This window comes from Lithobates pipiens, unplaced genomic scaffold, assembly GCF_037356315.1.
Source record: "Lithobates pipiens isolate NorthernLeopardFrog02 unplaced genomic scaffold, aLitPip1_a1.2 Scaffold_13, whole genome shotgun sequence".
Classification (NCBI taxonomy): Eukaryota; Metazoa; Chordata; class Amphibia; order Anura; family Ranidae; genus Lithobates; species Lithobates pipiens.
Genome location: NW_027507718.1, coordinates 290,909,273 through 290,922,221, shown reverse-complemented (window position 1 = coordinate 290,922,221; position 12,949 = coordinate 290,909,273). Strand labels below are relative to the sequence as shown.

The following is a 12,949-nucleotide window of genomic DNA, read 5'->3' as shown; positions in this document are numbered from 1 at the left end:
GAACAAGAAGAAGAACACGAACGGAAGGCGGCGACGGCGACAGAAGACCGGGCCACCGCCTGTAAAAGAGCTACAAGAAGGCGCAGTGGCCCGGCAGAAGAACCGAAGGCGGCGACCGAAGAACGGAAGACGGCGACAGAAGACCGGGCCACCGGACCAGGCGCGGTGGCCCGGCAGAAGAATCGAAGAGGGGGACAAGACCCCCGAAGTCGGGAGAAGAGGCCGGCGGCGGGGAGGAAGAAAGCCGGACTCCTCCGCTGGCAAAAGAGCTACACACACATAGCGGAGGAGTCCGGCGAGAAGACCCCCGAAGACGGAAGACCCCCGGCTGTGCAATAAAATATTTTTTCCCCCTGTGTTGTGTTTTTATTTGTACTTTATTTCACAGGTGAATGGGTAGGGGTACATTGTACCCCATACTCATTCACATAGGGTGGGGGCCGGTATCCGGGGGCCCCCTTCTTAAAGGGGGCTCCCGGATTCCGATAAGCCCCCCGCCCGCAGACCCCGACAACCAACGGCCAGGGTTGTCGGGAAGAGGCCCTTGTCCTCATCAACATGGGGACAAGGTGCTTTGGGGTGGGGGGGCCGCGCGGCCCCCCCTTCCCCAAGGCACCACCCCATGTTGAGGGCACGCGGCCTGGTACGGCTCAGGAGGGGGGGCGCGCTCGCTCGCCCCCCTTTCCTGGCCGGCCGGGTAGCGTGCTCGGACAAGGGTCTGGTGTGGACTTGGGGGGAACCCCCACGCCGATTTTTTTCGGCGTTGGGGTTCCCCTTTAAGCCCATTCCAGGCGGCGGAGCCCGCGACGTCTCCTTCGCGGGCCCCGCCTACCTGTACACGCGCTCGAAATGGGCGGACTTGCCTCCGCCTTACGTGGGCGAGTCCGTTCATTTCAAAAGTTGAGCGAACTGTTTGCCCAACCTTGTTCGTCAAACAGTCCGCTCGTGTGTGGGCAAGTCCGCTCATGCAAATTTTGAGCGGACTGTTTGCCCAAACTGTTTGACGAACAAGGTTGGGCAAACAGTCCGCGCGTGTGTACGCGGCCTAAGATACACCTGAAGTGAATGTTTGGTGAATATATGAAGCAGCGCTAAAAAATCGAGCTCGATATTGTGAAAACACAAAAATAAAGCAATATAATGACATCAAACTTATTAGGTGAAAAAACGTACAAAAAAAATCACACCATATATGTAAATAAGTGTTCATAAGAGCCCATTTACAAGGGCTAAAAAGGAAAAATATATGTGAAACCAGAAAGTACAAAGGAAACAAATCAGCCACGATTTACATTATATTGATTGATTGATATTTATTTTTGTGTATTCACAATATTGAGTTACATTTTTTAGCATTGCTTCATATATGTATCACAATTCTTGCATCTAGTGTCACAGATTGCTTAAGCGCCTGCTCTTTTGTAATTTATATATTTTAGTGCATATATCCTATATGATTTCTGATTTATTTTAAGTGTGTCTTTGATGGTAATAATGCAATTAGTGATGAGCATGTTCATGAGGTTAAAAAACCTTATGTCGTCAGAAATACGTGCCAATTAGGGCATCACTTTTCTTGAACAATATGTAGGTGACAAAATATGTTCCTGCTGATAGCCTCTGTTCCCAGTCAATGCCTTGTATGGGGAAACGCGGCGGTGGAGCACTAGTCCTTGACGTCACCACGTATCAGCCAGCTGGTCTGAGCCACGGCTGTTTTGATATTTTACTCTCTACCTTGTTCTTAGATGTAAGTGTTGCTATATTTTTTTCAATAAATCTCATGGGAATACTACACTATGAAGTCCTTTTCTTTCATCCTCTGCTAACGAGATAACTTAGGACTATCTGAGAAAAGAAGATGATCTTTGTCTCCAAGCTTTTTTAAAGTGGATATCCCGCTGTATCAGAAGGAGTTTTTTCCCCTGAGAGGAATCTAAGGAGGATTATATCCCTGCCAGCAGGCTTTTGCACAGGTGTGTCTGATCTCTATAATATGAGATCCTACGGATCTGGTAAGCTGCATTGATTTTACTATCCTTTGACATCAGAGCATCAGAAGATTTATATTGTTTCACATCATGTTTTTCTGCTTTCTTTGAATTAATATGAACTTTCATTTATATCATCCTATGTGTATATATGTCAGTTTTTTGATTATGTTATTTTTAACTTTTTTTATTATTATTATTATATCTTATGAATTTATGTGCAAATTTTTTTCAATTTGCACCTATTTTTCATGAGATTTTTGACATGCACCTATTAACACTTTGGTATTCACATTATTCTTTTGATTATGCTATTTGCTCATTAGTGGATGCGCGCTTGTTCTTACCAATTTCATATGTTTTTAGCTGAGTGTTCAGCCTAATTTCGAGCTGCAGCACCCTGCTCCACATATAAACTTTTTTGGATTAGCGCAGATATTTATCTTCATACAGGTCTAGATGAATGGTTCACCAATTTTAATGAGGCAGAATTGAAATTGCTACAGTTCCTTATAGGGAGGAAATGGAATAAGCTGACCCAACTAGACTGTGAGACTGGTGAGCTTAAAGACAAACTTGCCCCCTTTAAGGAACTGGATGAACACAAGAAGAAATCTTAAAATTTAACGAAAAATCTAGTAAAGGAGGAACAAAGGAATAAAAAGAAAAATAAATGTATTATGGGTGTACAGGATTATGCTAGTAACTTGGTATTTAGATGACAGGCTAATGAGATATTGTCTATTTTGGAAACAAACAAGATGGCGGTTGAGGTTAAACCCTCCGCTACCACACTCCCATCTAGAAACCAAGTAAACAAACAAATTGTGAAGGGAAATGCCCCTAAAAAAACATGTCCTAACAATAATTACCAAAGGGTCCCTGGAGGATCCACGTACCCCAATGGTGGCACACCTAGAGGAGGATATAGTAATAATACCCAGTACTCCAACCCTAGGGGTTTGAGATGTGGCAATCGAGGTCAATCGACAATCGAGGTCATGTCGTCATCCGTAATTTTCAATATAATAATGGTAAAGGAGGATATCCTTACAACACCCTAGAGAGGATTATCAAACATTTTAGACTGCTAATACATTTTACACTCTAACACACTTAATAAGACCTCTATGGGGAAAAGAATTTTTTTGACCCAACACTCACTTCGCACCCCAGAAGTGGATTATTATCATAGTCAACCACAGGAATATAGTAGATCTCCAGGATTTAACAGAGCTAATGATGGATCCAGTTTATTCCTCTACCTATATGGGGAGGAAAAAGGTCAAATTAACAAAGAGAGGGAGCCAGGGGGGGGGGGGGGGGGCAGAGGTCCAAAAAGAAGAAGAACTTAGCCTGCTCGGACATCTCAATGGAACCTGTCTCTCTAAGTAAGAGGAGTTGGTGTTGAGTAAAGGGCTAAAACATGCTCCTCAAAATCACTTAATAAATTTGGAACATTTATTGATGTCCAAAAGTTTATTAGGAAAATCAATATTAAGAGATATATGCTTACCAACCCCATACAGCATACACTGGAACTGACTGATAGATTCAGACATACTCAACTTTTTAATGCCTCTTTGTTTAATTCCCTCCTTGTGTTTCTATGTTTCTTGATCTGGTTTGTAAAGATTTAGATAAGCTAACAATAAAAAATAGATTTAGGGATTTGCATTTTGAAAAAGGTTTACAGAAAATGCACGAGAGAACTGACATTGTTCTGAGACCAGCAGACAGGGGAAGGGGGGGCATAGTTGTACTCACTAAAGATGCATATGATGCAGAAATGAATCGTCTTCTATCTGATATGGACACTTATGTCCCCTTACAATGTAACCCAACTAATGTATATAAAAAATCTTTGGTAAAAATTATTGAAAGGAGTTTTAGGGATGGTATAATCAATAAAAAAGAGAAAGCACATCTTCCTCACCAGGTCTGCGGCGAATTTACAAGGTGTCCACCGCCAACATCTAAAACTCCACAATGGGAAAGGAAAAGACACACATCAACATCATCATCATTGGACACGTAGATTCTGGCAAGTCCACAACAACAGGGCATCTCATCTACAAACGTGGTGGGATCGACAAGCGTACCATTGGAAAATTTGAGAAAGAAGCTGCTGAAATGGGAAAGGGCTCCTTCAAATATGCTTGGATGTTGGACAAACTGAAGGCTGAGCGTGAACGTGGTATTACCATCGACATTTCCCTGTGGAAATTTGAGACCAGCAAGTACTATGTCACCATTATTGATGCCCCTGGCCGCTGTTGTGGAAATTTTAGATGTATTTATTATATGTATTGTCATAAGAGTCCTCCTGTGTTCATTCTCCCCCAGCCCGCTCTTTTAGAGCTGACTGGGGCAGACTGACGCTGGTTGAGATCCGTTAGGTAGTGGATAGTATCTTGGGCTTGGAAAAAAGGTGTTTGTGGAGTGGGGGTATGTCCGCCAGCAAAAGGGCCCCTGTACATTGTACAGACGATCGTCTGGGGACATATGCGTGCTCTGTAGGCATTGGCTGTGTGCGGATGTGTGCACATCGTCTCTCCTGTGTCTGATCAGCACATGGAGATAGGCGGTGCACATCTGTAGATGGCTTTCCATTCACAAGAGATGATTTCTATCAACGGAATTATAATCATCATTCATTGGTTTTGTATGGTATTGTATTGTATTGTCCTTATATGGGCATTAACATCCTGTTACTGCTGTGAGGTCACATCCTTTGTGGGAGGTGTTCAGCTGTTGGAGGCAAACCCTCCAGGGCGTGGCTTCCAGTGGGAAAAAGTAAATAAAAAGCTTGGTCAAGGGCTCGCTCTGGGTGGCTGACGATGGAACTGAGAACGTAGAAGGATGGTTGAGTCTGTTCATTGGGATGAATGTGTTGGAAGGTAACCTTGAAAGCATTATATCATTAAGACGGAAATGGGTGCTTATTGAAAGCACAAAGTAGGTAGTGAAGCTGAGTGCATAGCATAGCAGCCAAATTGCTACCACAGATGGCGGGCCAAGGGACTTATGGACCAAACAGAGCCCCCCTCTGCACAGGCAGAAAGGGGGAGAAGACCCAGTCCAGGACATCAAAACGTTGTTGTCCTGAAAAAGGGATACGTCTTCTCTGCCTGATGCATTGGGGAGGTTCTGCTTTGTGAAAAGAACAAGTTTCCATCTTTTTGAGATAATGCTGGAAGTTTGATTGTGTGTGTGTGAGAATGTGTGTGTGTGTGAGAATGTGTGTGTGATTTGGATAACAAGTTTGTAATGCATGTGAGAAATTGATGAATTTTGATTTTTACCTATGTATGAAACAAGTAGACTGCATGAGTTTTGTAGAGCAGTTTGTAACTGCAAGATTCTGTGCCATGCGGCCTTGTGTTGAATGGGATACGCCCTGTGGGAAGGGAAACAATGGCTTGTTATGCTAGCTTTGTTTGAGAAAATAAGCTATGTTTGAGCTGGCCTGGGATATATTGTGCTATATTGTGGTTTTATGTGGTGTTTTTGTTTCATTGGCTAACATGTGTTACTAAGAGTGCATTCTCAATTGTGTAGTAAGATTACATACTTTTCAGTGAAACTGTTCCTAAACTGTGTGTCTAAGTGTGCATTTTCAAGTGTGTGGGTTTGTGGGGAGAGGTTGTGGTTTTGGCGGGAAAGGGCGCCATTTTGTTGGGGGCCTAGCTTTTGTTGTCTGCCATGTGACCAAGCTTGGTGGCCATTTTTGAAAATCTGAGCATCTCTATAGGGGAAGGTGCAGACACCATTCCCTTGTGTGTGAAACCATGTGACATGAACCACCATCTTGTTCTTAGACCATGTGGTCTGGGCACCTCTCTCTAGGCGCCATATCCTTTAAGTGAATTCTACTTTTGTACCTTTTATGTGATTTTTCAGTTAAGCTATTGCATTTTCTGTAGTGAATTTTTGGTTTTCAGTGTAAATCTCTATTTTGCGTTGAATTTCAGTGGATGGTGAAACTAGCTTGAACTGAGGTTTTGTACACAGCAGTGTGTTATTTTTATTACAAATGTATGGAAGTTTCACAGAGGGCAATTGGTTTGTTTTGTTTTTTGTTAAGTTTGTATTGTATAGCCTGCATATGGGGCGAGGCTCCTCCTCCCCCTCCCTTTTCCTGTAACATTGATATGTAAATGAACTCGTTTGCTGGGTTCATGCTACAACCTTTTAGAGACACTGGTGGGAGGAGTCGGGGGTTTTCTGACTCACGTTTGTTAGGACAATGGAAAATAATGACGTTTTGAAAGAGTGTTTTAAATTTGAATTTCAGTTTTTTTCTAAGGTTTGTACTGTAATACAGTTTTGGGTAGAGAGCAAACAGGAGGCATCCATGTTGGTTGTTGTAATATCTCGATACAGAGAGAGAAGCAGCATTGTTCTGTAGAGTAAGCGGGAGTAATTGTGTTTTCTGTGTGGCATAATCTGGCGACGCAGTGTATGGGCGTACAAAGGTTGTGTATGCATACACGGTGAGGGGTAGAGACTTAATTCGGGGGGTGATAACACCTCAGGTGGAGTTTCTAGTTGAGGGACTAGCTAAAGTCCATTAATCCACCGCACAAGATGGCACCTGGCGGTGGTCCCCAAAGTAGGTGCAACGGTTTCCCTGGACGCAGGGGTAAGACGATAAGCCGATTCGAATCGCCATGGGCACTAGGAGGTTCATGCAAGGGAAGGATTGGAGGCTTCCCACAGTCAGACTGCTGCACAGTACATAAGGATCCTAGTTTTGGGGCTAAAGGCCATTAGCCCTTCAAAGATTGACATAAGTGGTCCAAGGATACTATTTTGTGTATCCCTCTGGAAGTTGATGTATCGCAACTGAGGCTTCAGAAATCTGTAAGGCTGAGTGAGCTGATGGATGTGTAGTACTTGCTTTTGTGATTTTCAGAGGAGGAACTGTGGTTATTGGTTCAAATTCTCATGCCCGTTTTAGAACTTTGTGTGGCTGGTCCATACAATATTCTGAGATGTCCTTGTGTCTTTCCCATTGTGTGTATTTCATTTTTTTCTATCGCTAAGAGTGAAGGCAGAATTCCATTTGGTTGTTTTTAAATTTGTAATTTTTGATTTGGAACTATGAAATATCTCCCCCACATTTGTATCTAAGTGTTTGTCTCAGGTTTTAGTATTCTCATTGTTTGTATGTGGTAACAAGAAGATGTCTGAACCCACCGCGGCAGCTCTTACGTGTCGCGGGTGTTGTATTTTTAGTAAGAATGTGAAAGTAAGGGTTACAGAGGGGTTTAGTTATTATCGGTTTTGAGGAATGTCAATGACAATTTACCAATGTACACGAATGTTGTATTGTCTATGAAGGACAGAGTAATAACTTTTGCTTATAAGTATCTTTTCAGGTCCAAGGAGTTTCTGAAAGTGTATATGAAGGTAAAAGTATCATAGGCTATTTCACAGTCTACCCTCTACCCTGTGTGTTTTCCTCCAGTTTGTAATGAGGAAAAAGGGGGGATGAGAGTGCTGAGAATGACAAATTTTTCAAACCAATAATACTAACTACTCTAATTCTAGCCAAGTTTGTGACAGGTGACTGGGTCGTTGTAAAGAAGATGCAGAAGGAGAAAAGGATGAGAAGTATCTTTTTATTTATATTTTTAAAGTGTATTTTCCAAATAGCTAAGGAAGTGAACAGGACACATGGTGGGGTCTACTCTGAGTCTCCACTGAGCTCTAAGTGCCCCAGCAATGACAGCGGTGTATGAGATATATAGGCATATTGTTGTGAGGAGTTTTTGACAAACTAGTACAATCCAAACAGACACATGACAATAGAATTTAATGAGACATTTCTAGAGGGTTAAATTTATTATAATTTTAAAAATAGCTCTGGTTTTTGCCAGTTTTGGTATCGGGATAACAAGCGTGTTTCAGCTCTAGTTTGGTATTAATGTGGATGTACAGCTTATAAGGTAATTCCCCTAAGGCAAGAGGTTCATGTGTGCTGGTGAATCTCGTCCCAGCATCTTATGTCGCGGCCGATTCTGATAGCGCGAGAGACGGTGAGAATGGCAGGGACAGCTAGAAGGGAATTGCTTGTACACGGTGGGGGTTTGAGCTTATGAAACGATTGAACAATTTCTCATCCATTGAGGACGGGATGTTTTCATGTAACTGTTGAAGCTACAAGGATGTTCCCACAATCCAAGGGTGGTTCCTGGGATTTCATAAGTAAAGATTGCTATACCTGGATCGGGGATACTGGTGACAAAGTTCAGGCCCATATGGATAAGGCTAAGAAACCTAAAAGGCAAAGCCAGAGCTATAGCTAGTGAAGGTTGGAATCTTCTTAAGGGTCTGGGAATCTGGGGACATTTAATTTTTATTTTTGCAGCGGATCATACTTGATGGAATTAAGGGTATATTTACTTATGTTGTTTTTGTTTCTATTCTTCTATATTCCGTGATGAGGCGTTCCTGTTGCCTGATTGGACGCGTGACCAGAGCCCGAGCAGATGAGCCCAAGATGCCTGACCCAAGAAAAAGACAGAGAATCCCAGACCGACCAGCGACTACTACAGCTCACCATGTCATCCCTCCTGAGGAAAAGTCTACATGTCAAGCCGTGTTTTCCTTTTTATGGACTCATATGGACTGTAAGGCCAGGTGTAAGAAGAAGATCGAAAGTCATCGAGGGACACATGGGATCATATGACAAAAAGGAGGAGCTGTTGTGGAAATTTTAGATGTATTTATTATATGTATTGTCATAAGAGTCCTCCTGTGTTCATTCTCCCCCAGCCCGCTCTTTTAGAGCTGACTGGGGCAGACTGACGCTGGTTGAGATCCGTTAGGTAGTGGATAGTATCTTGGGCTTGGAAAAAAGGTGTTTGTGGAGTGGGGGTATGTCCGCCAGCAAAAGGGCCCCTGTACATTGTACAGACGATCGTCTGGGGACATATGCGTGCTCTGTAGGCATTGGCTGTGTGCGGATGTGTGCACAGCGTCTCTCCTGTGTCTGATCAGCACATGGAGATAGGCGGTGCACATCTGTAGATGGCTTTCCATTCACAAGAGATGATTTCTATCAACGGAATTATAATCATCATTCATTGGTTTTGTATGGTATTGTATTGTATTGTCCTTATATGGGCATTAACATCCTGTTACTGCTGTGAGGCCACATCCTTTGTGGGAGGTGTTCAGCTGTTGGAGGCAAACCCTCCAGGGCGTGGCTTCCAGTGGGAAAAAGTAAATAAAAAGCTTGGTCAAGGGCTCGCTCTGGGTGGCTGACGATGGAACTGAGAACGTAGAAGGATGGTTGAGTCTGTTCATTGGGATGAATGTGTTGGAAGGTAACATGAAAGCATTATATCATTAAGACGGAAATGGGTGCTTATTGAAAGCACAAAGTAGGTAGTGAAGCTGAGTGCATAGCAGCCAAATTGCTACCACACCACAGAGACTTCATCAAGAACATGATCACTGGTACTTCTCAGGCTGACTGCGCCGTGCTTATTGTTGCTGCTGGTGTTGGTGAGCTTGAGGGTGCTATCTCACAGAATGGACAAACTTGTGAACATGCTCTTCTGGCCTACACTCTGGGTGTGAAGCAGCTTATCGTTGGTGTTAACAAAATGGATTCCACTGAGCCACCATACAGCCATAAGAGATACGAGAAAATTGTAAAGGAAGTCAGCACTTACATCAAGAAAATTGGTTACAACCCAGATACCGTTGCCTTTGTGCCCATCTCTGGTTGGAACAGTGACAACATGCTGGAACCCAGTAGCAACATTGTTCAAGGGATGGACCATTGCCCGCAAAGAGGGAAAAGGCAGTGGAACCACTCTGCTGGAAGCTCTTAATAGCATTCTGCCTTCTACCCACTGACAAGTCTCTTTGTCTGCCTCTGCAGGATGTGTACAAGATTGGTGGTATAGGTACAGTACCAGTTGGTCGTGTTGAAACTGTTCTCCTGAAACCAGGTATGGTGGTTATCTTTGCTCCAGTCAATGTAACAACTGAAGTCAAGTCTGTGGAAATGCACCAAGAAGCTTTGACCGAGGCTTGTCCCGGTGACAACGTTGATTTCAACGTAAAGAACGTTTCCATGAAGGATATCCGTCGTGGTAATGTTGCTGGTGATAGTAAGAACGACCCACCATTGGAAGCTGGTCAATTCACTGCACAGGTCATTATCCTGAACCACCCAGGACAGATCAGTGCTGGCTATGCACCTGTGCTGGATTGCCATACTGCTCACATTGCCTGCAAGTTTGCAGAGCTGAAGGAGAAGATTGGCCGTCATTCTGATAAGAAACTGGAAGAAAATCCCAAGTCCCTGAAATCTGGTGATGCTGCCATCATTGATATGGTCCCTGGCAAGCCCATGTGTGTGGAGAGCTTCTCTGACTATCCTCCACTTCAGAAGGAAAGGAATATTTTGTGGACCTTTTGTTTGTGGCAGTTTTATGTTATTAGTGTTTTTAAATCAGTAATTTGTACATGGGAACAACTTGACCAAAAACCTGTCACCAAATTTTTTGAGACCATTAAACAAAGTTAATGAGAAAAAAAAAGATAAAGCATTTTTGGTCCCGCTGGCTCCACGGGTACCTGTGCTGTATTACCTTCCTAAGGTCCATAAAAATCTCTAGAATCCACCTGGCCACCCCATTATTAGTGGGATAGACTCCATTACCTCTCACATAGGCATATACACTGAGCATGCTGAACTTTTGTGTTTGGCCCTATTTATCATGAGCTGAACTCAAAAGATCTACGACTTTTTTCTATGTACACAAAAGGCCTATTTCTCTCAAATATTATTCACAAATCTGTCTAAATCTGTGTTAGGCCCCTTTCACACATGCGGACCGTATGTCCGTATTTCAGCCATCCATTTGTGGATGAAATACGGGCATACATGCATCCCTATGGGAATAGCGGGTGTCTGCGGATGAACATCCGCTGACACTCGATATCGCCCGTCTCCGCTATGGTGTGATTCTGCAGACGGAGGAAAATCCTATTTTTCTATCCATCTGCAGAGCGGATCGGATGAACACGGACAGACGGCCAATGTTCATCTGATCCCCCATAGAGCAGAGCAGAGATCTGACAGGGCAGTCCCTGCACAGTGTGTGGGGACCGCCCTGTCATCCGCCGGCTCAGCGGGGATAAACGGAGCTGAGCAAGTGGATCATCACGGGGCGGATCATTACTCATCTGTCCCATGTGAAAGGGACCTTAGTGAGCACTTCTCCTTTGTCAATATAATCCATCCACCTCACAGGTGTGGCATATCAAGATGCTGATTAGACAGCATAATTATTGCAAAGGTGTACCTTAGGCTGGCCACAATAAAAGGCCACTCTAAAATGTGCAGTTTTATCACACAGCACAATGCCACAGATGTCACAAGTTTTGATTGAGCGTGCAATTGGCATGCTGGCTGCAGAAATGTCCACCAGAGCTGTTGCCCTTCAATTGAATGTTCATTTCTTTACCATTAGTCATATCCAAAGGCGTGTCAGAGAATTTGGCAGTACATCCAACCGGTCTCACAACCGCAGACCATGTATAACCACAGCAGCCCAGGACCTCCACATCCAGCATCTTCACTTCCAAGATCGTCTGAGACCAGCCAGCCGGACAGCTGCTGCAACAATAGGTTTGCATAACCAAAGAATTTCTGCACAAACTGTCAGAAACCATCTCAGGCAAGCTCATCTGTATGCTCATTGTCCTCATCGGGGTCTCAACTTGACTGCAGTTTACCGTCGTAACCGACTTGAGTGGGCCAATGCTCACATTCAATGTCGTTTGGCACTTTGAAGAGGTGTTCTCTTCACGGATGAACCCGGTTTTCACTGTACAGGACAGATGGCAGACATCATGTATGGAGTTGTGTGGGTGAGTGGTTTGTCAACATTGTGGATCGAGTGGCCCATGGTGGCGGTGGGGTTATGGTATGGGCAGGCGTATGCTTTGGCAATGAACATATGTGCATTTTATTGATGGCATTTTGAATGCACAGAGATACCGTGATGAGATCCTGAGGCCCATTGTTGTGCCATTCATCCATGACCATCACCTCATGTTGCAGCATGATAATGGATGGCCCCATGTTGCAAGGATCTATACACAATTCCTGGAAGCTGGAAACATCCCAGTTCTCGCCTTGCCAGCATACTCACCAAACATGTCACCCACTGAGCATGTTTGAGATGCTCTGGATTGGTGTATACGACAGCGTGTTCCAGTTCCTGCCAATATCTAGCAACTTCACACAGTCATTGAAGAGTAATGGACCAACATTCCACAGACCACAATCAAAAACCTGATCAACTCTATGTGAAGGAGATGTGCTGCACTGTGTGAGGCAAATGGTGGTCACACCAGATACTGACTGGTTTTTGGATCCCTCAGACCCCCAATACAGTAAAACTGCACATTTTAGAGTGGCCTTTTATTGTGGCCAGCCTAATCAATAAATGAGAAGTGCTCACTAACACATATTTAGACAGATTTGTGAACAATATTTGAGAGAAATAGGCCTTTTGTGTACATAGAAAAAGTAATTTCAGTCTTTCAGTTCAGTTCATGATAAATAGGAGCAAACACAAAAGTGTTGCGTTTATAATTTTGCTCAGTGTATATTGATGAATTCCTGCAACCCTTGGTAGGTATTACACCTTCATATTTAAAAGACACATCAAGTGTAATTAATATAGTGAATCATTTTGAGTGGAAACAAGGCTATCTGTTGGCTACGGCTGACGTTACCTCACTGTATACTATTATCTATTATTGGCCCATGATCAGGGCCTCAGTGCCATTAAACACTTTCTTCAGACAGATAGCGCCTTACGCCCAGAAGAGATTGGTTTTCTGTTTGAATTATTGAATTTTGCTATGATGCATAATCATTTTTTATATGTTAACCAATATTATGTTCAGAGATGGGGAGT

The 12,949-nt window shown here is 43.5% G+C and overlaps 1 long non-coding RNA gene and 1 pseudogene across 1 annotated transcript in view; both read left to right on the top strand.

The window, feature by feature from the left end:
• The first annotated feature begins 1,798 nt into the window (after nt 1-1,798).
• Nucleotides 1,799-12,949, top strand: part of LOC143974938 (uncharacterized) — a 61,055-nt gene continuing 49,904 nt past the window's right edge. Inside the window, exon 1 of the long non-coding RNA XR_013272300.1 lies at nt 1,799-2,015. This is a non-coding gene — a long non-coding RNA (uncharacterized LOC143974938). The remainder of the gene's footprint in view (nt 2,016-12,949) is intronic.
• LOC143973892 (elongation factor 1-alpha, somatic form pseudogene) lies at nt 3,981-10,542 on the top strand (annotated as a pseudogene).